This window comes from Pleurodeles waltl, chromosome 7 (genome assembly GCF_031143425.1).
Source record: "Pleurodeles waltl isolate 20211129_DDA chromosome 7, aPleWal1.hap1.20221129, whole genome shotgun sequence".
Lineage (NCBI taxonomy): Eukaryota > Metazoa > Chordata > Amphibia > Caudata > Salamandridae > Pleurodeles > Pleurodeles waltl.
The window spans coordinates 399,588,847-399,614,666 of record NC_090446.1 but is presented as its reverse complement, the minus strand read 5'-3'; the positions used below and the strand labels follow the sequence as shown (position 1 = coordinate 399,614,666).

The 25,820-nt window shown below is 42.4% G+C and overlaps 1 protein-coding gene across 2 annotated transcripts in view; it reads right to left on the bottom strand.

Annotated features, from left to right (window-relative positions):
• The window catches only part of LOC138304113 (rho GTPase-activating protein 39-like), a 598,847-nt gene that overhangs the window by 254,126 nt on the left and 318,901 nt on the right, over positions 1-25,820 (bottom strand). The gene's annotated exons all lie outside the window — the stretch shown is intronic.

The window sequence follows — 25,820 nt, the reverse complement described above, 5'->3', positions numbered from 1 at the left end:
TATTTTCAGCAATTATTCAGGAAGGTGATGGAAGTGTTAAGCCTCAAGCCAAAAAGAAATCTGAGGAAGATACAGAACAGAAACTGTGTGAAAATAAAAGGGTAGCAGATGTTGTGAGTGATTCAGATGATGAATTCATAATTCAGATGTTTCAGAATTGTTCGCCACCATTTAATGCGGTCGCATTGGTAAGCCAGAATATAGTCCCGAATGTTGCCACAGCTGCACAAAGCCAGGTTCAGATAATTCCAAATGTGCCTACTGTTAATGTTGCAAAGGTGCCAGTGGTTTATCCAACAGTTGCAAATGTTAATACAGTTCAGAATTGACAGACACTTGCACAATTTGTGAATCAGAGACAGATAATGCTTATGTTTTCCCCAGTAATAACTACACAGAATGTTGCTCCAATTCAGTTAAATCAAGCTTTTGGTGCAGTATTAACTGGCCAAAGTAAAAGGATAAAAATTCACATCAAGTCAGATGCATTTCTCAGGACAAGAAGCATTAACAGTAACCGAAGGTCCAATAGTCCCATTGTGCCCAGGGTAATAACAAGAGTAGTTCTCAGATTCCAAATCCAGTATCAGTAATGAATTCACCTTTTGGAACTAATGCAAAAATGAAGAGACTAAGCACCACTGTGCCAGCCATGACCCCTATGAATTCTTTCGGTTTGAACCAGACATATGAAAGAGTAGGTCCACTGACTGATGTGACATGTCCCCCGTGCTCCGTGGGATCACCTGTGATGGTGCAAGAGTAGGCTATGAGAGTCCCATGCAATGTACCACAGTTTATGCCCCGAGATAGAGGTAACAACATTAGTTTACAGGGTTGTCAGCACAACAACTGACTGAATGGTTAGAAAATTTGAGTGGAGCATCAGTTCCAGGCAACACACCTGAGAGTGAAAAGACATTGAACATGGCTAGATTAAAATTGAAATTAAATTAAATGATTGAAGTGACACTTGAATTGGATTGGTTAGATTCTTACAATGAAAATGAATTGCGCTTCATGTGCAAGGATGTTACTCTTTTGAGCAAGACAGGTTTATGAGAGATTAGCTGATTTGGCTGAGGAATATGATATTGAAAGGAATAAATACAAAGAGTTGAAGAAGAGTTACAAATTAGAATTTGATTTGCGAGGCATTGCGAACATGAGATCACCTGGAATGAAAATTCATATTAAGGAGTTGATTCATAGTATTCAAAACAGGGGGATGTGTAGTTAAATGGGAAGGCAGATGGGCAAAGAAAAGATATCGGAAGAAAAAGCTAACTGCATCTTTAAATGGTGCACAACAGAGTGAGGGAGCTGTAAAAATAATGCCAATGAGAGAATTACCTGGTGAGGAATGTTGTTCATGTTCCTTGGAGCAGAAGTGACATACTCTCATTTACAAATGATTACCCAAAGTTGAGGGAGAAACCAGTAGAGTGGTACCAGCAAACACAAAGGTTTGGTAAGCTTGCAAATTGTTTGTGGGAAGATTTGAACACTTTGAGATTGTGGTTGCAGCAGATTTGTGGGCTGAGTGCAAGCGGAGTGGGGACTGGCCAATGCGTGAGCCGCCAAGAGATGCAGTACCAGTATCACCGTCTGAAAAGGTGATGAAAAACTATTACAAGGTGATTGCGTTTTTGAAATCTAGAGTTTCCCCCAAAAGTATTGATTGGCAAAGGATTGACAAAACGTCTCAGGAGGCAAAGGAGTCTGTTCATGCTTATTATGAGAGACTACTGTAAAGAAAATATTCAGATAATACAGTGGCACAGAAATTATTGAACAGAGACATGATTCATTTTTTGTTTAGATTTATGCCAGGATTGAAGCTTGAAATTAAGAATATGCTTAGGAATCATCTGATCTGCTGGCAAGGAAAGTCGATTGATGAAGTATTGCAATACGCAAAACTCTGTAGTGATGAAACTGAATTGAAGCAGAAAAGGCTGAGGGAAAAGGCAATGGTGATGCCGATCAAGGCTGCCCAATCAGCAGGCATGCAGGGTCGGCAAGGAGTGGTGATCGTAGGAGGAATGCAGGGAACACAGCAGCAGGAAAATACGGTGCCTCCGTTCAGAGGCAGAGGTTGTGGAATTCGAGTGAATTCAAATGTGAATGTGGCTGATGTTCAGAACCTGAAAAAAATGCTTCCTTGTTATGCATGCAACAATGTCGGGCATTGGAAATGGGAGTGTCCTTTTAGTAATGTAAAGAATTTGATGCAAGGTGGGGGTGTTGCGCAGATGGATGACAACAGTCAATTTCAAAATCAGAGAGTTCAAAGGCCCCAAAATCAAATTATAAATGTTCCTACTGCAGCAGTACAAATGCAAGTTTCCCAACAACAAGTACAATTTCCCCAACAGCAAATCCAAGCCCCACAGAAAATGCAGATATCACAAGCTACGATGGCATGCCAACAGGTAATGGTCCTCAGCAGAATGCAAAACAAAGAACAAAGGCAAATGTAAATCAGTTAATCAGGCAATACCAACTGATTAATTTCAGTGATGATGAAAAGAGTGACAAATACATGAGCAAGAGTTCAGAAGAGGAAGAATGTGTGTTGGCTATCTCATTGGAGGTGGATCAGCGTGGTCCGTATGTGAACGCGAGTGTCATAGGTCATGCTGTTTCATTTCTGGTTGACATGGAGCAAACTCATTCCACTGTCAGGGCTGTAAAAGTCACTTATGTACCCCTTAGAGGAACGACAGTTCAGGAGTGGTAAACCAGCATTTGGTAATTCCCATTACAGAGCCCATTCATGTTAAAAAAGGAACCTTCAAAGGTCTGCACCGATTTGTAGTTTGCGATTCAATTCCTGTGAATCTGTTAGGAAAAGACTTACTATGCAAATTAAAATGTTCCATCACTTGTACACATGAAGGGATAGCAATTCAAACCAATTGCGATGATGAAACTTTCAGTCACACTGATGAGATGTATCCTCTCATTACATTGTTTCCTGCCATGACAGTTAAAGACTTGCCTGATGAAGTACCAGAGACAGTAACATTGAGAATTTGGGATCTCTCTGGAAAAGAAATTGGACTTATTTGAGGTGTTGGTCCAGTCAAAGTAACTGTTAACCCAAATTAAGATTTCCCCAGAACGTCACAATATAACATAACTTGAGAAGTGACTGAAGGTATTACCCCATTAATTGCAGATTTGGCTGAGCAAGGGGTGTTAAAAGAAGTAATGGGCACACCATGTAATTCACCAATTACTGGATATTGCCGAAGCCAAGTGGGAAATATTGCATATTTCAGGATTTGAGAAAGGTGAATGAAATTGTGGTATCCTGTTAACCCGTAGTACCAAATCCAGCAGTGATTTTATTTCAGATTCCATGTGAAGGAGAATGGTTTTCAGTTATCGATTTGTCACAGGCATTTTTCTCAGTGCACTTGCACAAGGACAGTCAATTGAACTTTTCATTCCAATTTGGCAACATTGTGTATTCATGGTGTTGTACTCCACAGGGGTTTTCAGAATCTCTATCCATTTTCAATCAGATCATGTAGAAGAACTTAGAGTCTCTGAACAAGCCATTTCAGTCTGCTTTAGTGCAGTACATTGATGACCTGATGGTTGCATCCAATATATGTGAAGCTTGCAGACCAGATACCATTGCGTTATTGAATCATTTGGGTGAGAACACACACAAGGTTTCCCCAGCTAAGTTACAGTATTGCCAGAAAGAAGAAAAGTATTTGGGTCAACAAACTGAGAGTGTCCTGAAAAATAGTTGCAGCAACTATGCAAATGAATTCCCCTGTGACACAGAGAGAAGTCAGAACGTTTTTGGGCATGGTGAGCTATTGTCACCAATGGATCCCGAATTAATCAGTAATTTCCAAACAGTTGCAGAGGATGACACACAAAAAAAGTCACAGAGCAATTCCCCTACAATGAAGAATGCATGAAAGCTTTCACTGAGTTGAGAGAGAGTTTGAGAGTAGAGAGGTGGGGTGAAGCTGAGGGAATGACTGTTTACATGAAAGATTTTCCACTGTTGTGTCATGAACGTGATGGTTGTGCTCTTTCTGTGTTGATGCAGCTACATGGAGGAACAAACAGGTAAGTGGTATATTTTTCCACCACATTCGATCCTGTCACTGTTGCTTTGCCCAGCTATTTAAAAGCCGTGGCCAGCGCTGGTGTGAGCATAAGTCAATGCAAAGGAATTGTGATGGGACACGCTTTAACTGTTTATGTCCCACATTCAGTTTAAGTACTTTTGGCCAGTTCTAAGACCCAATATTTGACCAATGCCCTTCTTACCAGTTATGAGGTATTGATCCTTGGATGGGCAAATGTAACTGTCAAGAGACATGTGGCCTTAAATCCAGCCACATTAATACCTGTAAAGTAAGATGATTCAAATGATGTTAGTGAAATGGAACATGTCTGTCTCGATGTCACTGAACTGTGCATAGAACCCAGACCTGATATTCACAATACTCTTTTAGAGGCGAATGGCCAGGTTGTTTTTGTTGATGGTTCCTGTTTAAGAGACAGGAAAGGTATTCAGAGAGCTGGTTATGCAGTCTGCACCCTCTCAGGAGTAGTAGAAGCCTCATGGCTTCAAGGAGTCGTTTCTGCCCAAGTAGCAGAATTGGTTGCTCTTACAAGAGCATGCTGTGTATCAGAGCAGCTCAAAGTGACAATATTCACAGACCGTAAATATGTATTTGGTGTTATCCATGATTTCGGGCAGTTATGGCATCAGCAAGGTTTCATGACCTTGTCTGGATCACTCATTCGAAATGATTCACAATATGTTAAATGCCTTACAGTTACCTGAGAAGACTGCATTGTTAACGTGTATAGCTCACCAAAGATCAAATGATTATGTATCATTGGGCAATGGCTATGCTGACCAATTGCCAGATATTGTGCATTCCAACGTGTCACCTTCTATGAAGAATGCAGTAGTGACATTGATAAGACAAATCAAAATTTCTTGATGTCAGTGGTCTATACCTGGGATAAGATTAAGAGATTGCAGGAAGAAGCAACAGAGGAAAACACAGAGGGGGTAAAAGCAGGTCGTGCTCAAAGAGAAGGAGATGATGTTTGGATTTCAAATGAAGAGAAAGTTGTGTTGCCAGATTGTTTGAAAATTTAATGGCAAGATACGATCATGTTCAGGTTCATCTCAACAAGGAGATACAATGATTCGCACTTTCAAACAGACATGGTTCAACCCCAGATTTAGAGTGCTTGCAGAAGCAGTTGCTCACAGATGTGTTACATGCCAACAAATTAATGTAGGGAAAAACACAATGATTAATTTGAGCCACATAGGCAGATCGGAAGGTCCATTCAACAGAATGCAACTTGATTTTATTGAGATGCCTACTTGTGATGAATTGAAGTACTGGTCAATGTATGTGTGCTCTCCAATTGGATCAAGGCTTATCCAACATGTAGGAATGATAGTCTCACTGTAGCTAAGCTGCTGCTCAGGGAACTGATATCAAGGTACGGATTCACGATTTCTTTGGAATCAGATCGAGGAACTCATTTTAATAATGAGATCATAACGTTGTTGTGTGCAACACTGAACAAAGAGCAAAACATTGCACTGCAGTTACAGACCTGAGGCATCTGAATTGGTGGAACAAATTAATGGAACACTGAAAGCTTGATTGGCAAAGGTTTGTGCCTCTACAGCGTTGAAATGGCCTGATGCACTGCCGTTTGTCCTGATGAGTATGCGTAGCACCCCTGACAGGAAGACAGGGATGTCTTCTCACAAGATTCTGATGGGGTGTGCAATGAGGCTACTAGCAGTACCTGCAAATGCACTTATGAACATAACAAATGACTTAGTGCTGGATTATTGCAAAGGTCTGGCTGATGTGGTTCGCTCTTTGTCTCATCAGGTTGAAGCATTAACAGTTCAAAGGGCCCAAGAACAGTGTCACAGCTTGAAAGCTGGCGATTAGGTGCTAATTAAAAAGCATGTGAGGAAGACCTGCTTAGAACCAAGGTGGAAAGGACCGTTTCAAGTTACCTTGGTGACGGCAACAGCTGTGAAGTGTGCTGGTCTTCTGAACTAGATCCATGCACGCCACACGCGCAAAGTTCACTGTCCTCTTGAAAACACAGTCTGATCCTGCAAGAGTGAATACTGAGTAAGAAGGGGTTTGACCTGACCAAGCTGTGAGGAAGGAACCAGTGGCAGAAATCGTGCAACGTGGTGAAGGTGCAAGCAGCCTGTATGCAGATAAAAGTGCAGGAGAGCAAAGTCAATTGATTCCTGCCAGTGCAGCAAATGTTGTGAAAGCAGTTGCACATGAAAAGAGAACTGTGAAAGGAGATAAATGGCCTGCAGCTGCACATTAACTAGTTGTTGGTAAACTCCCATCAATAACAGAAGCAGTTAAAGAGACAAATCCGAGTGAAGATGAAGATTATGCTGCAAGGAGAACAAAAAGGAAAAGAGTGCCAAGTCGCAGATACTCTTCACCTGAATGGAACTACCTTGTCACAAATTAATGGGAGAGCGAGTTTATGGCCTTTTGTTTTAACCGTGAAAATTCGGTTGAACATTCTGGAACTTGAAATCGCATTTGAATTGAACTTTAAAATAACCTTTCCAATTGATCAACACAGACATTACACTGTGTAAGTGACATAAGCATTCATAAGACTGTGTTTCACTAAAAACAAACATTTGAACTACTTTTGAGAGCCTTTCTTGAAGATCGAGAACTACTGTAAATAGTGCAAAAACTATTTGAAAGCTGCTTCGTTTTTTGCTCACTTTCGCCTTTATATTTCTCTTTTTCTTTTTTTTTACTTGATTCTACAGAAGCCATGAATTCTGGACAGGGCAAACACAGTAGATGTAAATGTGTGTGCATTGGTTTAATTGTAGTATGTATGATTGTGTGCATATTATTGATTGTGGGAATGAGTGTTTCAGTGAAAGGAGATGTGCAAAGCACAGCAACTCCAACGGAAAGAATGCCAACATCTAAGCAGGATAAGATTTATAAAGATGAGGGATTGTTTCATTTAGATTACACAAAGAGATTTATATTTCAATTTGTATTACAGTTTGCTGTATGAGTATGTGGACACAATGAATGTGCATGATTGTTATGTGTGTACACAAATTCGTTCGTCAGTATAAGCAGGGATCACTTATCACAGCTTACCACTAACTTATGGTATTCATTGCAGCTTACTATTAACACGTCTGTACAATCAAGAGTACATTCAGCACTTCTAACTATGATTTTGTTTTCTCTTTTTACCCATTAATCAGCCTTTGAGCAGCATTGCAAAGGTTAGAAATATAGATATAGTTGGAGGATTCTTTGAGCCTACACTGACTTTTGGCACAGCGTATGCACACTGGAATAATTTAACATGTGTTCTCACACAGGTAAAGAAAGAGTTCATTAATCAAGTAGTTGATAGAAGAAAAGCAATGAAGGAAAGGATAGATAAGGGTATAGTCAGCAAGAAGAAAACAGTTCACAACATACCTGATATACAGGGACGCATAGCTTTAGATTGGCAACATGTAGGAAAGCTTTGCATATATAAGTCGCACTCAAAAGCTGACATTAAGCTTGTGGGGACAGGTGAATGCAGACGTGTTCCTGTTCATTTTGCAGCACTAATGGGAAATCACTTGTTTATTCTGTCCCCTCTGAACAGAATTATTTTCCTAAGCTGTTAATGTGATGCTGAATGTCCTATTGTATTGAAGGCAAGAAATATGTTTCAGAATTAACAATGCTGCATTATTAGTTCTAGCGGTCAAACAGGACAGGAAACTCAGATTTCTATGTGAAACAGGTTTTAGTTTTGTGAGAGAAAAACTCTTGACTAACATATAACTAGAGAATTTAATGTTTAGTCGGAAATGTGTGAAATCATTCCGATGACAATGCACTTTCGCTGACAAGATTTGGAATAGTTGGGGACGTGGCCTGGCTTTCGGCAAGATGACCGTCACTGCGTGAGGCTCTGCCGGGCTTCGGGCCTAAATTCGATATTTATCCTGCTGGAGCGGCCGCATCTACAAAAATTTGGCCGGGAAGCCCTTCGGAGACCTGCGTGCCGCCTTTGATTTGGGCGGCGGTCCCTGTGCGGGCTGCTTGCATTGAGCTCCCAGTCGGCTCGGGGGAGACTGCCGCTGCTTCCCGGGTGTGGCCCCTGGTGCTGGTGGTCGTGCCGTTTCCCTCCTAACATGGGGGCCATCGCAGTTGGATCGGTCCGGAGGCAAACACTAGGCTGCTGGGACTGCGGGTCCCCCTCTGGGCAGGTGGATTCCTCGGCTTGCTGACGGTTCCTTGGTGGGCTGTTGGTGCTGAGGAGTGTGTACCGCATTGGAGGGGCCCCTGGCTATCAGACGACGGGCTGTCTACAAGGATCCCCCATTTTCTACTTCTGTGTGTGCCCTGGCTGCAGGCGTTGGATGGGGCTTTGATTCGCCTTGCGGGTGTGTTTGGTGCGCCTGTGCTACGAGCCGTTGGCCTGTTTTGACTTTGATGGGACTGAGTCGCTCGGCTCTCGGGGGCTTTCGGGACGGCCTCTTGGAGTGAGGATTTCTCGGGCTGACCCCTCTGAGAGTTGTCCGGGCCTAGACGGTCTATTGGGCCCCTGGTGCCTGCTGAGTATGGGTAAAGCTGAGCAAAGACAGTCTAAGCTCACCTTTGGGAAAAAAGCGAGGTGGCTCCTCTGCCACTCAGTCTGGAGATGGGCCTGCTGCGGAGGGGGGCCCGGACGTCTCGGTCAGGGCAATGTTCCTGGACCTTAAGAACAGCCTTGCAGGCATTGATGCACAGCTAGACTATGTGACTGAGCAGTTGCACCGTATTAGGGCCAGGGTAGACGGTCACGATACAAGATCGGATCACTTGGAGTCGCGGACGTCTGATCTGGAGGACCAACGCAATGGTGAGAGGGAGCAATTACTTCAAATGAAGCGAGTATTGGACATTATTCACAATAAAAATGAAGATTTGGAGGCGCGGTCTCACCGCAATAACATCCGTATAATTGGTCTGCCGGAGTCCACGGATATGGGCGAATGGAAGATTTTGTGGAGGGTATGCTCTCCGATCTTTTCCCTGGAGAACTTTTCAGACCGTTGGTGGTGGAGAAAGCAATGACTGATTGGGCCTGGTGCTGTTGACTGGAGTTGCCCACTGTGACTGTCTGCGCAATGTGCCCTACGTTTCTTGGCCGCTCGGCTGAACAGTTTTCATATATGGCCCTTTGCCCTCCTTCCCTAGTCCTGTTCAGGACGGTGGGATGGGTGGCTTGGCTCTCGCCCTCTGGATGAGTCCTTATATCATTCCATCTGTTTTGTTTGGGTTTCTTGTTGCTCTGGGGGTTGGGACTTCCGCTTGGACCCGGTTGGGGGGTCTGCGTGGGTGGGGGCTTGGATTGTTAATGTTCTGTTTTCCTCTTGCTTCTCTACTTTCCCTCTCTTTCTTTGCTTGCTACCTGCTGGCAACATGTTTGGTCACTGTGGTCGGATTATCTGCTAGATGGGACGATGTGATGGTGTCAAGACATTCAACGACAGTTTGCTGTCCTACCTGGAATGTGCGTGGCCTGAATGATGGGCGTAAGGTGCGCCTCATGTCTGCTTATGTTAACGGCAAGAAATCGATATATGCATGCTGCAAGAGACTCATTTAGTGGATTCTGCACAGGGAAGGCTGAAGGTTGACTGGAAAGGTGAATCTCACTGTTCGGTATTCTCGAGCTATGCTCGTGGTGTGGCGATATTGCTGTGTAAGGGGTTGGAGTGGCGGACGCAGATGGTTGTAGTTGATCCTGATGGCAGATATGTCTTGTTAAGCGGCATGCTGATGGACAGAGCCTGTCAGCTAGTGTCTGTCTATGGCCCCAACACAGATGACCCTGAGTTCTTTCGCGAGGTGTGGCACTTGGTGGAGTCGTTAGGCAACGGTGCTGTGATTTAGGGTGGAGATTTTAACATGGTTTTGGACCCGGTAGCGGACCGTGAAAGCCTGGCTAGAGTACGGCATGTTGCGGCGGCAAAGGCTCTGACGTCGGTGATGGTTGATGATGCCTTGGTGGATCTGTGGAGGGTGAAACATGGAACCGCAAGGGAGGGCACGTGGGTCAATTATGCTCATAGCAGTTGGTCTCGCATTGACCGTTGGCTGGGCACGAGGGACGTGGAGCTCTCGATGCAGTTGGTGGATCATATGGCTCGCACCTTATCTGACCACTCGCCGGTGAAGCTGGTGCTGCCGGTGCCGTGTGGGCTGGAGCGCACGTTCATGTGCCGGCTGGACCATTGGGTGCTTCGGGAAAGGGCATTCCATGAGGAGGTTTGCGAGGCCATAGTTCACTTCTTTGCTGAAAATAGTGAATCTGTGAGCTCCGCTGGTACTTTATTTTTAGGCTTTCAAGGTGGTAATTCGCAGAGTATGGCTTTCGAGTGGCCCCATACGATATTTGGGTGTTTGTCTGAGCTGTGATGTGGAAACTCTCTGGATGGCCAATTATGGCAAGGCTATATCGTAGCTAAAGGATAAAGTTGAGGCGTGGCGCTCACTGCCGCTCTCGCTTATTGGGCGTATTGATATTGCTAAAATGGTGGTACTGACAAAATTCTTGTATCTGTTTGTAAATCTACCTCTTCCGGTGAGCTTTCTGCTGCGTCTTCGCTCTGCTTTGATACGATTGGCTTGGGCAGTCCAGAATTGCCTGGGAGAAGCTGACGTTACCGTTTGAGCTGGGTGGCCTTGCCACCCCTGTAATAGAACTCTATCACTATTGTGCTCAGGCCCACTTTGCGTATTACTGGTTTCGTCCAATTTGATACTTACCTCATCTTGCTCCTGAGAGTGACGCAGTGTGGCCGGATAGCTTGACCCGTGTCCTTGGTAACCCCTCCCAGCCTACGGCGCGCAGAGTTGACACACTGGCGTGCACAGTGCGTGCTTGGATGGCTTTATTGAATCGCTCTTGAGTGAGCGCGCCTTTTGCCCCCTCGATGCCAGTTCTTTCCGTCGCGGATGCCGAGATGTTTCAAGATGTGAGGCTGCATGACTTTCTTCATACTGTGAATTTAACTGAATTGGGTGACTGGTTTGTCAATGGGCGTTTGATCTCTCCCAGGGATGCGCTCGTGACGGAGGCGCTACAGCACTGCAGCGGCTGTATGTTCTGCGTGTCTGCGCCATGCTCGCTTTTCTGGCCTTCCGGGAACTCCATTGATGTGTCAGGCTTTGGAGGTGCTGTGTCACGGTCAGTCGCCGCATAAGCTCATTACTAAATTGTATAATTGTATGCAGGATCAGCACAGTGACACGAAGTGCTCTGCTAGGGCTCGCTGGGAGGCGGATGTTGGAGAACCTATATCTGAGGAGGTATGGCGGAGATGCTGTGCGCACATGAGTTTTGTCGCCCAATTATAGGCTGCGTCTGATTCACTTCAAGTTTCTGCATTGTCTATACTATACTCCACGTGGCCTGTGCTCCATGGGTCTGCGTGCAGATGCGTGCTGTGAACGATGTTGTGCCCATAATGCTGAATTTCTCCATCTTGTGTGGGAGTGCGCCGAAGTCCATGCCTTTTGGACGGAAGTAATACATATGATTGAGGAGATGACTGGCTTGGGGCTGCCCGTTTCCCCTAGATTGGCGCTGCTTGGATGTGTTGATGAGGTGCGGCTAACATATAAGAGATTGGTGGGCCTGCTTCTTCTGCTGGCTAAGCGCAGGGTTGCAAAGTGCTGGGGTCGGGCCCCTTGTGGCTCTGATTGGCTGCGTGACGCCTCCTTTTGCCAAGAACAATTGATGATTTTCTGGGAGTTAGCTCCTGAGGGGTCTCGGCCTAGGGATATCTGGGATCTGCTGCGCTCCTTTCTGGAGTCCTTATAGTGCGGCTGCATTTGAATCATATGAATGCCCACATGCTGAGTGGCTCTGATCTCCATTGCTCTTCTCCTGTGATGTGACCACGGTATGAAACTGGTTGGCTGTTGTGTGCTCCTGTGTCCCTTCTCTGTCTGCCTTCTATCCTTCTCTTTCTGACTCTGTTGGATCTGTACAGGCTTCTAGTCCCTAGGATGCTATGTTCCTAGACGCACGTCCCTGGATTTAAGATTTGTAATGTGCATACTGCAGCGGATCGGGCTCTTCTAATGGGTCGGGGTTACTTCTAAGCTGTGCACTGGCGGTGTTCTCTGCTGGTGCTTTTGGTTTCTGGATCGGGCCCGTGAACCAGGATGGGACCGATTTATGTCTCTTATGTACTTATGTTCTGCGGGACTGTATTTGCTGACATCTTTTGTGTGTTTATTGTTATATAACAAAATAAATAAATACATTAAAAAAAAATAAAAAAAGATTTGGAATAGTTGCAAATTCGATGGTGCCATCTCCAGTTATTGAATGCTGAATCTGACGTCTGAAGGACCAATGAATGGATTGTGCATACTTCTAATTAGTGAGGACGTTTGGAAACAGAGAGTTAGTACTTGTTAGTTCTTGTTGAAGTCGGTACTAGATAGTCTTCTCCTGCCTTGAAGATGTTCAGAACTCTATTAGAGTCCATCTATTATTGTTTTACGTCTGTTTCTTCAATTCCTCAAAAGAGTTCTCTCATCTTAGTCTCAAGTGTCCTATTCTAATAAGATGTTCAGTACTAAAAAGCCCAACTAATCCTGAATTGCTGATCTGTCCTATGTGCAGCCTGTGTTCTACACCGTCTTGATGCTGCTGTCAACTGACACTTGAAGGTGACCGTCCTGCTTGATGAATCATCGCTGTATGCTGTCTCATGAGGTGAGGTATATCTAAATGTGGTTTCTTGTTTCCCTTTTAGTTAAGCACTTACACCAGCACATTTTTTGTGAGTTGCCCTTGTTAGATAATTTTCAAAATTGTTTCGTCTTTCTTTTATTTTTGCATTTGTCCACATGTGTTAGCTCGTTCCCACACATGCAATTCTAAATTTGTGTCAGTGATAGGAAGGGCCTAGCTCTGAAACCTGAGACTGATTGTGAAAATTGTATTTTGATGAATTACTGATCACCATCATCTGCTTTGAAATCTGACAATAATGTAATTTTTGTGTTGTTGATAATCTATATTGTTCTTTTGGAGTGTCTAAAAGTATTGATGTTTAGTAGGTTACATCTTTTCAGTCGCTTCGGTCACCCTATGGTTAATATGTATGTTTATGACTTCGTTTTGCACACCATATATGTGACGTTGATTTTGGGACTGTTTTAAAGCTTTGAAAATGTATTCAGTTTGGAGTTTGATTTAGTGTTAAATTGTTCATGGTGTCTAAAATTGTTTATGATATAATGTCACTGATTTGTGATTGAATGATTCTGACTACTAGACTCTTTGCCAAGTCCACAGATTCAGTCAACCTCAATAGGAGAGAATAGTGAGGTGTCTCACCTGCGCGTTGGTGGTTATTGAACCAGGAGCTGGGAGAAAATCTTCCCAGCCTCAGTGCGCCAACAACGTTACCCATGCTAAGTAGGAAGCATGACAGTGTTAGTGGGCATCTGCAAACCTACTGGTGTTTGGAAAAATGGGCAACCCTGGCCAAAAACAAGGCAAATTATCATTTGAACAGCATAAAAGCACCAAAGGTCAGCTGAGAGATCACGCCTCTGATCCAAGTGGCACACAGTTGGCCAATGGGGAGGCCAAACTTATGGTGTTTGATTTAAAACAAGCCTAAAATCAATTGATGGGAAACTTGATAAGGTAATGAATTAGCTTGATCACCCGACTGAATACCTGGACAAGCAAAATGTGTTTACTTCTGAAGGAAAAGGCAGTGGCAGTGATGACAGCAAAGAATGATGACTTGGAGATCCACTTCCACCACAACAATATCAGAATCCTAGTCCTGCTGGACCTTGCACATGGCAATAATTGAGCTGCTTTTGGAAAACTTGTTGTCAGTGATGTTTGGGCAAGACAATTTCACAGCCCTGTTCGTAGTGGAGCGAACTCACTGCTCACCGAAGCCGAAACCTGTTCTTGGTGCACAACCACACCCAATTATTGTCCGTATACGCATCAGTTTTGAAAGAGTGGATGTCTTGCAGCTTGCACGAGAACTAGGGCCCAGGCAACATCAGTGGTCAACATTGTTATATACTCTGACTTTCCAGCAATGGTACAAGACAACCGACAAAAGTCCATGGTGACCAATAAGCTTCAGCGCTCAATAGGCATTAGATACAAATCACAGTACCCAGCCACACTGCTTGTTCGAACCCAGTGAAAGCCGAGGTAAATCATGGTCCACAAAGCTGTAACAAAATGTATCAAACAAAGTCTACAAACAGGAGTTGGAATGATTAGACAGGCCTCCACTCTGGGTGACAGAGATGAAATGCGTTATCAAAATGCAACATAGAATGATGTCCCTGGCTCAAGTGAAGGAGACGGACAGTGGACACTATCCTGCATTGTGGACAGTCTGGTAAAAGTGATGAACACCTATAGTAATGAACACCACTCTGAACCTTACAAGCTAGGGAAGGATAATTTCAAAATATCCAAGTACACCATCCCCTGAGGGTGAAGTGCCCACGTGTTAACACAACGAGTTGTTGATTTTCATTTTTGTATGTGCATGGTATCTGGTATATATATCACTGAAATTTGAGGATCTTATAGTGGGGAGGGATGGCTGGGATTGGAGGCTGAAAAAAGTTACTAAATCTGTTGTACAACACTTGACACATCAATATGCTGCTTCATATTTGTGTACAGCCAAGACCATAGATCGGAGTGCTGGGAATGATCCAACCCTGCACAGTGATGTATAAAAACAAAGTAATGGCATGTACACATAGGCCTATAGGTTTAATTTCATGGAATTCTAGAGGTTTAAATAACATTATAACATTATATTAGTGTAGGACTGCTTAACTGGTGAGCCATTTCAATTGAACTATTACAGGAAACACACTTGCAGGATACCATTCAGGTTGGTTTTCTAATAACTAGGGAGATAAGTGTTACTATGTGTCAATACAGCTCTTGCTCATATGTGTGGCCATTCTAATACAGTGATAGGTTTTTTACAAACATCACTGTGTAATCAGAATTTAGAGACACTGGGGATAGATGTTTTATGGTAATTAAGGGGCACATTAAATTACATCCCCATAACTATAATCAACGCATACGGCCCCAATACTGGGACGTTTGATGTATTTCAGGAAATTATGGATATTTGGCAGCAAAATTTGGAGGATATTATCATCTTGGAGGGATTTTTCAATTTTTTATGATATTGACAGACGGACAGATCCCGACAATTTCCCTCTCTAAAGAAATCCCCAAAACAGTGAGATGCAATATGGAAATGCTAGACTAGCATGATACATGGAGAGAGAACAAGGAAAAAGCGGGTATATTTATTCTATTCATCTGTACGTGATTCATCGTCCAGGATACATCTATGGCTGCTCACAACATCAATATTTCACTGGATAACCACACAGTACTATCTATCCTGCACTCTATTTGACCACTAACATTAAATCTTGCAGCTCTGTTGCAATAAGGAAGGATGGGCCTTGTGGCGAGTTCCTTCCTGTGCACTGGAGAACACCATGTTAAGGGCAGAGGTAGCTAATTCAAGCAGCAAATATTTTACACTAAATGCAGACTCGAGAGACACAAGATCTGTGTTGTGGTAACTATTAAATTAATGGTCATACACATTCATTCATGTGAGGTGAAAATAAAACTTAAAACTTTGGAAGAGAGTTCCTTAAAAAAGCAGAATCTGTTTTAAGGGCTGAAATGCACCAAATTTTACTGCCATTTTGTAATGCAGCCGACAGAGAAGTAAGCTCAGGCCAGACATTGTGGCGAAGGGGGGATCCTAAGTAGTACTCTAGCATGGCTGTTCAGAGCACAGACCAAACCAAAAGCATTATTATTATGAACGTGAGAGATGAGAAAGGGATACTTAAGCTAACCATCCCCAACATATAAGGAGTATTTACGGAGTACCCCTTAAACCCAATTCAATGAAGCACAAATATTTGAATACCTAGATAACATCGACATGGCCTGGTTGAAACATGACAGCAGATTACCATTAAATAAACCATGGATGAAATCATGGAGGCTTTGACATGTATGGCCAACAGGAAGGCTCTAGTTCCAATGGGCTCATGGCTGAGCTTTATAAAGTATTTAAAGATCTGCTTATTCCACACTTACAGATAGTCTACAGTGAGGTACTTCACAAATAGACTACAGCCATCCTCATGAGAAGCCATAATTATCAAACTCCTCATGAGAAGCCATAATTATCAAACTAAAACCCTCTAAAGATCTGTGGCATGCCATACTTTAGCAGCTACTGTCCATACGCAATATAGATAGTTAAACACTGGCCCACATTATTGCTAGTATACGGACGTGTCCTACTGGACCAGACCAGGTTTATAACCCCTCAGATTTACTGCCCACAGTATATGTACATTATTCACAATGTTTCAGAGAGACCCAGAGATATCTCAGCTCTTTTCTGCCATAGCAATAGAGACTTTGGCATGCAAACGTAGGCAACATCAAGCAAACAAGGCTATCCTTCACAAATAGAAGACTGATGCTATCTATGTATGCAGATGACATCATGCTATTCATTAAAAACACAGAGACGAACCTTACACCATTGTACTGCAAAATGTCAAAATGTGCGACTATATGGGGCTAGCAGTAAATTGAGAGCAAATCTGAAATGTATTAATTGATGCCAACCACACAGCTATTCAATTTGGATTACCTGCTGCTACTAAAAGATGAATCAATAAGATTTCAGGGTATCCCGATAATAGAGATAGGATACAACATTGGCCAGGAAATCAATGACCCTGAGGGTATTACTGAAAATGATGTAGACTGCTAGATCACCAATAACAATTGGCCTAACCATCTGCACTACTCCAATGTATCTCTAAACATCTCCTGAATGTCCTTCAGGAACTTGATCTAAACAATCTGGATCAGGACATAATGGTGAAAGAAATCCTTTAGGCAATAGTCCTTCTTCAGTCCTGGCAAAATCCTCACACCTAATGGAATCCCTCCTGAATATTACAAAACCAACACGTCTACCCTAGCTCTGCATTTATTAGAAATGTTCTGTGCAGCCAGAGATTCTGGCTCATTGTCAATGGATAACAACAAAGCAGTGATAACTGTGATTACCAAGAGCAGCAAATCTCCAGGAAAATAGGACTTCAATCACCCAATTTTGCTATTAAGTGTGGAGGCCAATATTTTGGCTAAGGTTTTAACCACTCTCTTAGGTACCCCCATCGAGTCACACAAACATTGTAACCAATACGCTTTATGCCAAATATATCGACAAAGCACAACATCCAGAGACCTTTTAATGCAATTGCACTTGCCCTTAGACTGAAAAGACCAGCGGTCATCCAATAGATTGACCTGGAAAATACCTTTTATTGTTGATTGTGCTTATTTTTTCTATTCAAGAGGCTGGGTCTGGGCTCAAAGTTTATTGAATACCTGCAGTGACTTCACACTACCTTCGATGGGGCAGGTTTTCTATAATAAAAATGGCGCCTCTACCGTGGATGCTACATTGTTGCAAAATATCCCTTTCAAAAACCCTAAACAAATCTTCAAACAAGTCTTCACCTCATCTTGATCATTTTTGTGGCACAATAAGACTCTGCTCATTAGTCTAGCGAAATACCTCTGGCCTCTGAAAGCAGGTTGGCTACAGTTGATTTACTGGCATAATATAGAGCCAGAATATAGAGCTGCACACCCAGCATGAATCAATGAATGGCTCCTTTACAGTAAACCAGACCACGTACATGAGTGAACAGTGGGGCCTGGCCAGGAAGGATCCAACACACTTCTTGTCTGGGTGAAAGATTCTTCAAAACACACCATCTGCCACCAGAACAGTTATTACAATTTGGAGGGAATAGCACTTGAGAAATGGGATGACAGGCAATACTTGCTCAACAGGTGCTTATATACCAGAGATGGCAGGTCTCTGGATCTTTGGCATTTCCACCCTTGGAGACATATTGACCAACAAATCTATGAAGGTGATTATTGATATACAGGAAGAATGCAGTTTATTTAAAACACTGCTGTTTTACTACCTTCAACTCAGAAACATAGTCAAGCCATAACTTACCATCATTGGTAAGTTCCTGAATTTAGAACGACAGAAGGCAATCTCACAGTGGCTTTAGTGCTCACTAAGAGCTTCCAAAAGTATAAATGTACGATTCACTAATTTGACACATTCTCCCATGTTGGATATAGGTGGGATGTGGAGATAGGAGACATGGAATATAGTGAATGGCAGGAGGAACTAATGGTTCCCAAGGAGGTTCCCATTGTGGTACGGTGTAAACTTATACAGTTTACATGTGTACACTGAGGATATTACACTAGACAATGTTTGTGGAAATAGGTTGCGTAACCACTCCAACCTGGCTGTGATGTGAAGCAGGCTGGGAAGACTTCCTGCACTTGGCCTAGGGGTGTATTATGCTGCAAAAGTGCTGGAGGGAGGTGGTGAAAGCCATCACGGAAATCACTCATGTAAGGGTTGTTTGCTCGGACCAGTGAGTTCTCATGAGCATCATGGAGAAATTATAAACAGCTCACCATACTAAAATATTTATTGGATTTTGACTGGTTGTTGCAAAGGGAGCTATCACCCAAACATGCATTGTTTCATGAGTTCCAAGCTCAACTAAGTGGACGGCAGATCGAGAACAGTGCAGGATTCTATTATTACGTTTTAAGGAGGGTCTGTGAAATAAAATATTTGCATAGGATCACACAATTAGGTCAAGCTGGGAAGCTGGGATTGAGCTCAGGTTTTCTGATTTCACATTGTGCATTTTTAACTTGTAGAAGGGTAGCTCCTGCTATTTATTTTATTACAGCAAATGTTAATGTTTTGTCTTTAGCTGAACTAAACATCTAACTTGAGCTTTCAGTGGCTTCCCCACCTTTAGCTGCCGAGTATAACACCTTCATCTTTTTAGCTAGCCGAGGAGACTGTACCCGTATGTTACCTGTGTACTTGGCTATCTGTACAAGACATGCCATATTAAATGTGGTAACATTCTGTAAAAAGCATCTTATTCTATTAAACAGATCACTGAAATAGATTACAAAGAGGAGCTGAAAATACCCTTTCCATCATCCAAAATGGTAGGCAATAGTTGCTTATCTGTTTCCAATATTTTTCTTGTCATTTTGAAACAAGTTCAAATTCCAGAATGCAAAGAAGAAAAAAAGACTGAATGCATTATTCATGAATGCTGTAGGCCAACTTGAGACCCCACCATCACCGCCCTGTGGCCACCTACTGAATGTCAACATATGACCTTGCTGTACACCAATGTGATTCCGCTTCTGCACATTAATCTGTGACTCCATAATGCATATATCTGACTCATCAACTGTATATCATCCTTTGATACACTGATGCCCAACATCTTATGCTCATTTCTTCCACAGCACCAGTTTTCTCCTAATACACAGCAAACCTTGCTTTAATTATGAACACTGACAGTTTTTTTTAAAATTGTTTCTGCATTATGTCGTCAATAAAAAGTAAACACACAAATGCTATTAACTGTGTATTGTGTCACATTTAGATTGGCCAAACTAATGAAAGTCAGTGTTTGAAATGGCTAATGTTTGGAGCAATCCTGCCTAACAACAGGTGTGCCTTTTTATTTCTAGAGAAGCTGGTGTCCCAATTATCAGAAGTGATCTGATTTTGCCTTATTCCCCATGTGAAAGATGTTCTTGTATGTGAGTACTGTAGTATGCCCAAATTGTTTGCAACAGTACACCTGATGAGTACAGGCTGGTCCAATCTATCTTGTTATGTTGCAGATAACTGAGCTGTACATTTGAAGGGCGCTTGGAGAAGCTGTAATGTGAAGAATCCTGAGAAACTGATCTTGAGATTGTACCTTAACACTTTAACCTGATTGGAAAATGTATGTTTAGGTGTAGCACATGTAAGAAATGTGTGAGTTAGGGTAGTGCATTGTGATTACAGTTCAGAACACTTTTAGAATACTTACTGAACAGAGAAGAGAAGGAGATTTAGAGTATTCTCTTTATTGGAGAACTGATTTACTTCATTGTTCCTATTGAGGCGACTGTATAATATTTTGTTCTCTTACATATATGACGTGATTGATGTGAACCAGGGGCGGCTCCTCAGATAAGGCGGAGGAGCGTTGCCCCACTGGATTGTGGGAAAAGGACAAATAAAATGATGATAACGTTATGTCATTATCATTTTATTCTTCCTGGAAGAAGGGCAGGGCTGGGCTGGAGGGAGGGGGCCGGAGGAGAGCTTTATGCACACAAAATGTGCATGTCTGTTTGGTCGGCCGTGTTCGGCTGGCCAAAAAGACATGCGCACTTTGCATGTTCTCTACCTGGCTGTATAGCACAGCCGAGTGGAGAACATGCCCAGGCTCCCATTCCTAGTTTGAGCAGCGAAGCAGGCCGCTCAGACCAATCACAACGCTTTTGTTGCTGGTGACAGCGGCACTGTGACTGACTGGGAGCCTAGGAACAGGAAGAGGACAGAGGTTAGACGAATGCATCTCCCCCACAGGTAAACTTATAAAAAACATTTTTCAACCCCCCCCCCCACCTCCTTTGAGTGGCAGCAGTCACTGACATGAACTTCATATTCAGTAATGTATTCATATACTGATTACAGATTGACACTAAATAGAAGATTTATGTCTCCTAAAAATAAACCTTTATGATTTGAAAACATAATCACTCTTTCTTGTGGAACCTAATGTGCTTCACATTATTATTTAAATGTATCAATTTGATGACTAGTCACAGTAGAGAATTACGATTAATCGGATAGGGTTTTATGGGCCACAAATGTGCACAAAGACTAATGCTAACTATACCAATGAGTGAGCTCCTGAGGCACATTACTAAAGTCCTCTAGTGAGACGCAACGTAAGCGCACCTCTGATCAATGTCACCTTTTCACATCAGCCTGTTCTGCAATCATGCATTTCATCTTTTTTTCTTTTCAGTGCTATGTTTGACTGTTTACCTGTGCCCAACAATGTCTTTGTGCTTCTTGGCGTGTACACAATGATGTCTGTATGTTTTAGATTTTAAGGAAAAAAGGAGTCTGTGTCTGTATTAGCCTGTTTGGCTGTCCCATTTGTTTGTTTACGCATGCAATATAAGAATACCAGGCCTACTCACGTTGTCAATGCTTTCCTTAAGTTGCAGCTCCATGCTGTACAGCCACTCTTTAAGATATCCTAACGGCCAGATTTGGGTTTGAAGGCAGGACAACATATGTCAAACAATTCTGGCAACAGATTACGTTAACAGCTAGGGGCGAGTGATTCTACAGGAAGGATCATGAAGTGTTGACAGTCAAGAACACATTTATAAGCTTGTATATTTTTTTAATTAAATTCTGTCACTAACTGTCCATAATTACTGTATGCTGTTATGATCTGTATTAATCTATATTTATGTTGTGCTTTTTATAAAAGGGAACCAGAAACTAGTATATTTTCACATTTATCCAATAAAGGTACCCTTGCATTTAGATACCCGTTGGGTTTTAGTGTATGCAGTACACCCATATAACATCAGTATTTTAGAACAAACACTGCAACTGTCTACAACCTTTGCTGTAGGCAGAAAAATCCTCCCGAGCTACTAGCAAATTTTATTGTTGTAAAACAGTGACCACATGTTATCATTACCCTCTGACCACCCCAAGCAGGATTAGCAATAGTGCCCACTCAAGCATTTCAGGACAGGCACCAGCAGAAATACCAGGAAAAAGCTTATGAATAAGAAAAGCCTACACCTGACTAATGAAATAACAGCGAAGGCATCACATGCCCTCTAGTAGAAACACAATAACCTCATCAATACACCTCTACAAATGAACTTAATTATCATTAAACTATTGTTTTTAAATGTGTTTAGAAATTGCAATATTTTGTCCTCATCACATTATCAGTTTCCTAAACTACACATCCATTCTATTAAATGCCACTTCAAATTTTGGAACAAAAAAACCCTCAATTTTCAATAAGAAAATCCTCTTCTGAAAAAAAACAACAACTAAAGGTCACAGGTACGTTAAAGTTAGGAAATAGAATTAAAAAAACATAGAGATTCACTTTAAAAAACGAACTTGCAGCTTTACTGATAAAACTATATAGTCTTTTAACAATAATCTGTGAAAATTGGGTTTCCGAAAACATTTATCATTTGCACATCACCAAGTAAAGTGTTCTGACTTTTTTCTTCCTATTTTTTTTTTCATCACTCAGAAGTATAAAAAATGGTCTTTCACAGCTACTGAAATATATTTTTCAATGTTTGTAAAGTTGACTTAGTTACATAAATGGTGGGTGTTAGGAAAAAACTGATACCAACAGCATTTCATTTCACATCGGTCAGACAGTTCACCTTACAAAATTCTGGAACTCTGCAGTCACAAAGAAATGTTTTTGCACTGCAAGAAGACAAACTGACTTTTTACCTGTCTCTGAACACAGAGCAAGTGTGACAAGAATAAGCTTTAAAAGCATCTTAATTGCTAATGCAGCTTCTGACTGAACAGAACACCTGTTTTGCAGTATCTGAAAAGTAATCGAGTAGATTTATCAAGCCCTGCATAGGTGACTTGACTCCTTATTGTGCTTTGTCCAGACATACTATTACATTCAGCCCACACACTTTGATAGGAAAGAGACAGGAATGTTCCATTACTAGGAAGGTTTAACAGTCTAAACACTAGCAAATAAACTGACCCACTGCCTAGATACTTGGCTTTGAACGATCAACCTACTGAGTGACAGTCCAAGAGCTTTACCAGTAGGTCAGAAGAGAGACTGTTCTACTTTGTATCAAAACATAACGATAACATTCAAACCACACACCTTGCTGGTCTTACACTCTGAAGTCACTGCATGGAGAGACCATGCAATGACAATCTCCCTCTCTCCCATTATGAGAAGGGAGTGAGGGAGAGAAAGAGAGAGAAAGAATGAGAGAGAGAAAAAGGGAGAAAAAGAGAGAAAGAAAGAGAGAAAAAGAGAGAGAAAGATAAAGAGAGAAACAGAGAGAATGTGTGTGTGTGTGTGTGTGCGCGCGTGCGTGCAGGGGTGCCTCAAGAGCCCTGCAGTCCTTGCCGGCTCGCTACGTCCTGTGGGAGCCAGCACTGATTCAACAAGCAGGGAGCAACTTTTAATAGCAGTTCCCTGATTGTGGAAGCAATGTTTTCATCTGTCTTCCCCAGAAGCATATTTTTGTGCAGGGAAAACAGATGAAAACTCTGCTTTCTGACAGCGGAAACTGTTTGACAGCTCTCCCGCTGTCAGAAAGCGGACATTGTTTGCTTATGCTTGGTGTGGGCTGTCAGCTCCCACCAAGCAAAAGCAAACAGCTATTTCCCGGGGGTGGGCAACCCAGGACATAGCAGAAGCTGGCCCTGGGGGGGTGGCGGTCCCCAGGGCCATTAATGGCTCCTTTAGGTGGTGCATGCGCCCCCTCCAACCAGTGTAGCCTTGGGGGAGGTGATGGTTCCTGGGGCTGGGGCTGCGGGGGTCTGAAAAGGACCCCCTTCACTGTTTTATTGTAGCCCTGGGGATGTGGTGGTCCCTCGGGCTGCAGGAGGTGGGGGAGAATTCCACATTGAATTACATTGCAGCCCAGGGAAGGTGGTGGTCCCTGGGGCTGCAGGTGGGGGGATAAGGCCCCCGCACTGAATTGGAACCCCATCACCAGAGCTAAGGGGTCAGGACTCTACCCTGGCACCTTCTGTTTTGTGTTTTTTTTTACACTTTTTTCTGAGACTCGGCTGCCAAGTCTCAACATGGATGCCAACACTTCCTTGTTGAAGTGTTGGCAGCCAATCAGGTCTCAGCACGAGATTGGAAGGGGTCGGGAATCTTTCTCGTCCCTAGATATACAAATTTTGATTTTTCGTTAACTTCTCTAAAACTATGAAAATATTTACATCAAATATCAAAAAGGCCTCTTTCTGGACCAGGAGCTACCTTTCTGCCAAATTTCATGTAATTCCGTCTGGTGGATTTGGTGCTATAGCTGTTCAAAATTCCTAAGAATGAATGGGGAAAACACGTTTTGGACCTATCCCCCCCACCTTTCTCGGTCCCCACTTGACGGATTGCCCTGAAACTTTCTGAACAGCAGCTGAAGTGAGCACTGTTGTATTTTAGCAAATTTTGTAAAGATTCATCAAATTGCGTCAAAGTTATTAGCAAAAAAAAAAACACTTTCTATAGAAACTAGGTACTAACTATAGTTATCTAGTGGTGACCAACACTATGTTTTATATATATATATATTGCCAACAATCCTCCTGTTACATGCAGAGAGTTCCCGGACACCAAATGATTCTGCAGCGGAACATGCCACGAACAGATGTACACTGGGTAAGGGACATTTTCCGTTCGGTGGCATGTGTAGCTGCAGATACAAATGCTGTGCATAGACTACAAAGCAGTTTGTCCTCCCATAAAAAAAAGCAGTGGTCAGCCTGTAGGAGTTGAAGTTGTTCGAAATAATGTTCTAAATACAGCTTGGCCTACTGTGGCTTGTTGTCTTGACAAAACATCTACACAGTAGTGTTTAATGAATGTATGTGGTGTTGACCAAGTAGCTGCTTTACATATTTCAGCCATTGGTATATTGCCTAAAAAAGCCATTGTTGCACCTTTTTCCTTGTAGAATGTGGTTTAGGAGTAACGAAGAGTTGTCTTTTTGCTTTAACCTAGCATGTTTGGATGCATCTTACAATCCATCTTGCTAAACCTTGTTTTGATATGGGGTTGCCTGTATGAGGTTTATTGAAGGCCACAAACAGTTGTTTAGTTTTTCTGAATGGTTTCGTTCTGTCTATATAGTACACCAAAGCTCTTTTGACGTTTAACGTATGTAGAGCTATTTCTGCCACAGAATCTGGCTGTGGAAAGAAGACTGGTAGTTCTACTGTTTGATTTAGACGAAATGGTGATACCACTTTTGGAATAAATTTTGGGTTTGCTCTTAGTACAACTTTATTCTTGTGTACTTGGAAGAACGGTTCTTCAATAGTAAAGGCTTGAATTTCACTTACTCTTCATAAAGACGTAATTGCTACTAGGAAGGCAACCTTCCATGTTAGAAATTGCATTTGACAGGAGTGCATGGGTTCAAATGGTGGGCCCATGAGTCGTGTAAACACTATGTTTAAATTCCAAGAGGGGACTGGAGGTGTCCTGTATGGAATTATGCGTTTTAACCCTTCCATGAAAGTTTTAATTACAGGAACTCTAAACAAGGAGCTGTGTTGAATGTTCTGTAAATACGCTGAAACTGCAGTAAAATGAATTTTTATGGAAGAAAATGCTAAATTAGATTTTTGCAAATGAAGTAAATAGCATACAATGTCTTGTATTGATGCTTTAAGAGGGTCAATATGTTTAGATTGATAGTAATATACACATCTTTTCCATTTGTTTGCATAACACTGTATAGTCAGTGGTTTTCTTGCTTGTTTAATAACTTCCATACATTCAGATGGGAGTTGTAAAAATACAAATTCTATGACCGCAGGAGCCAAATTGCTTGATTGAGTGTTTGGGGATTCGGATGTTTTGTGTCAACAGATCTGGGCAGTCTAGGAGTTTGGAGTGTGGTACTACTGACAGGTCTAAAAATGTTGTGTACCATGGTTGACATGCCCATGT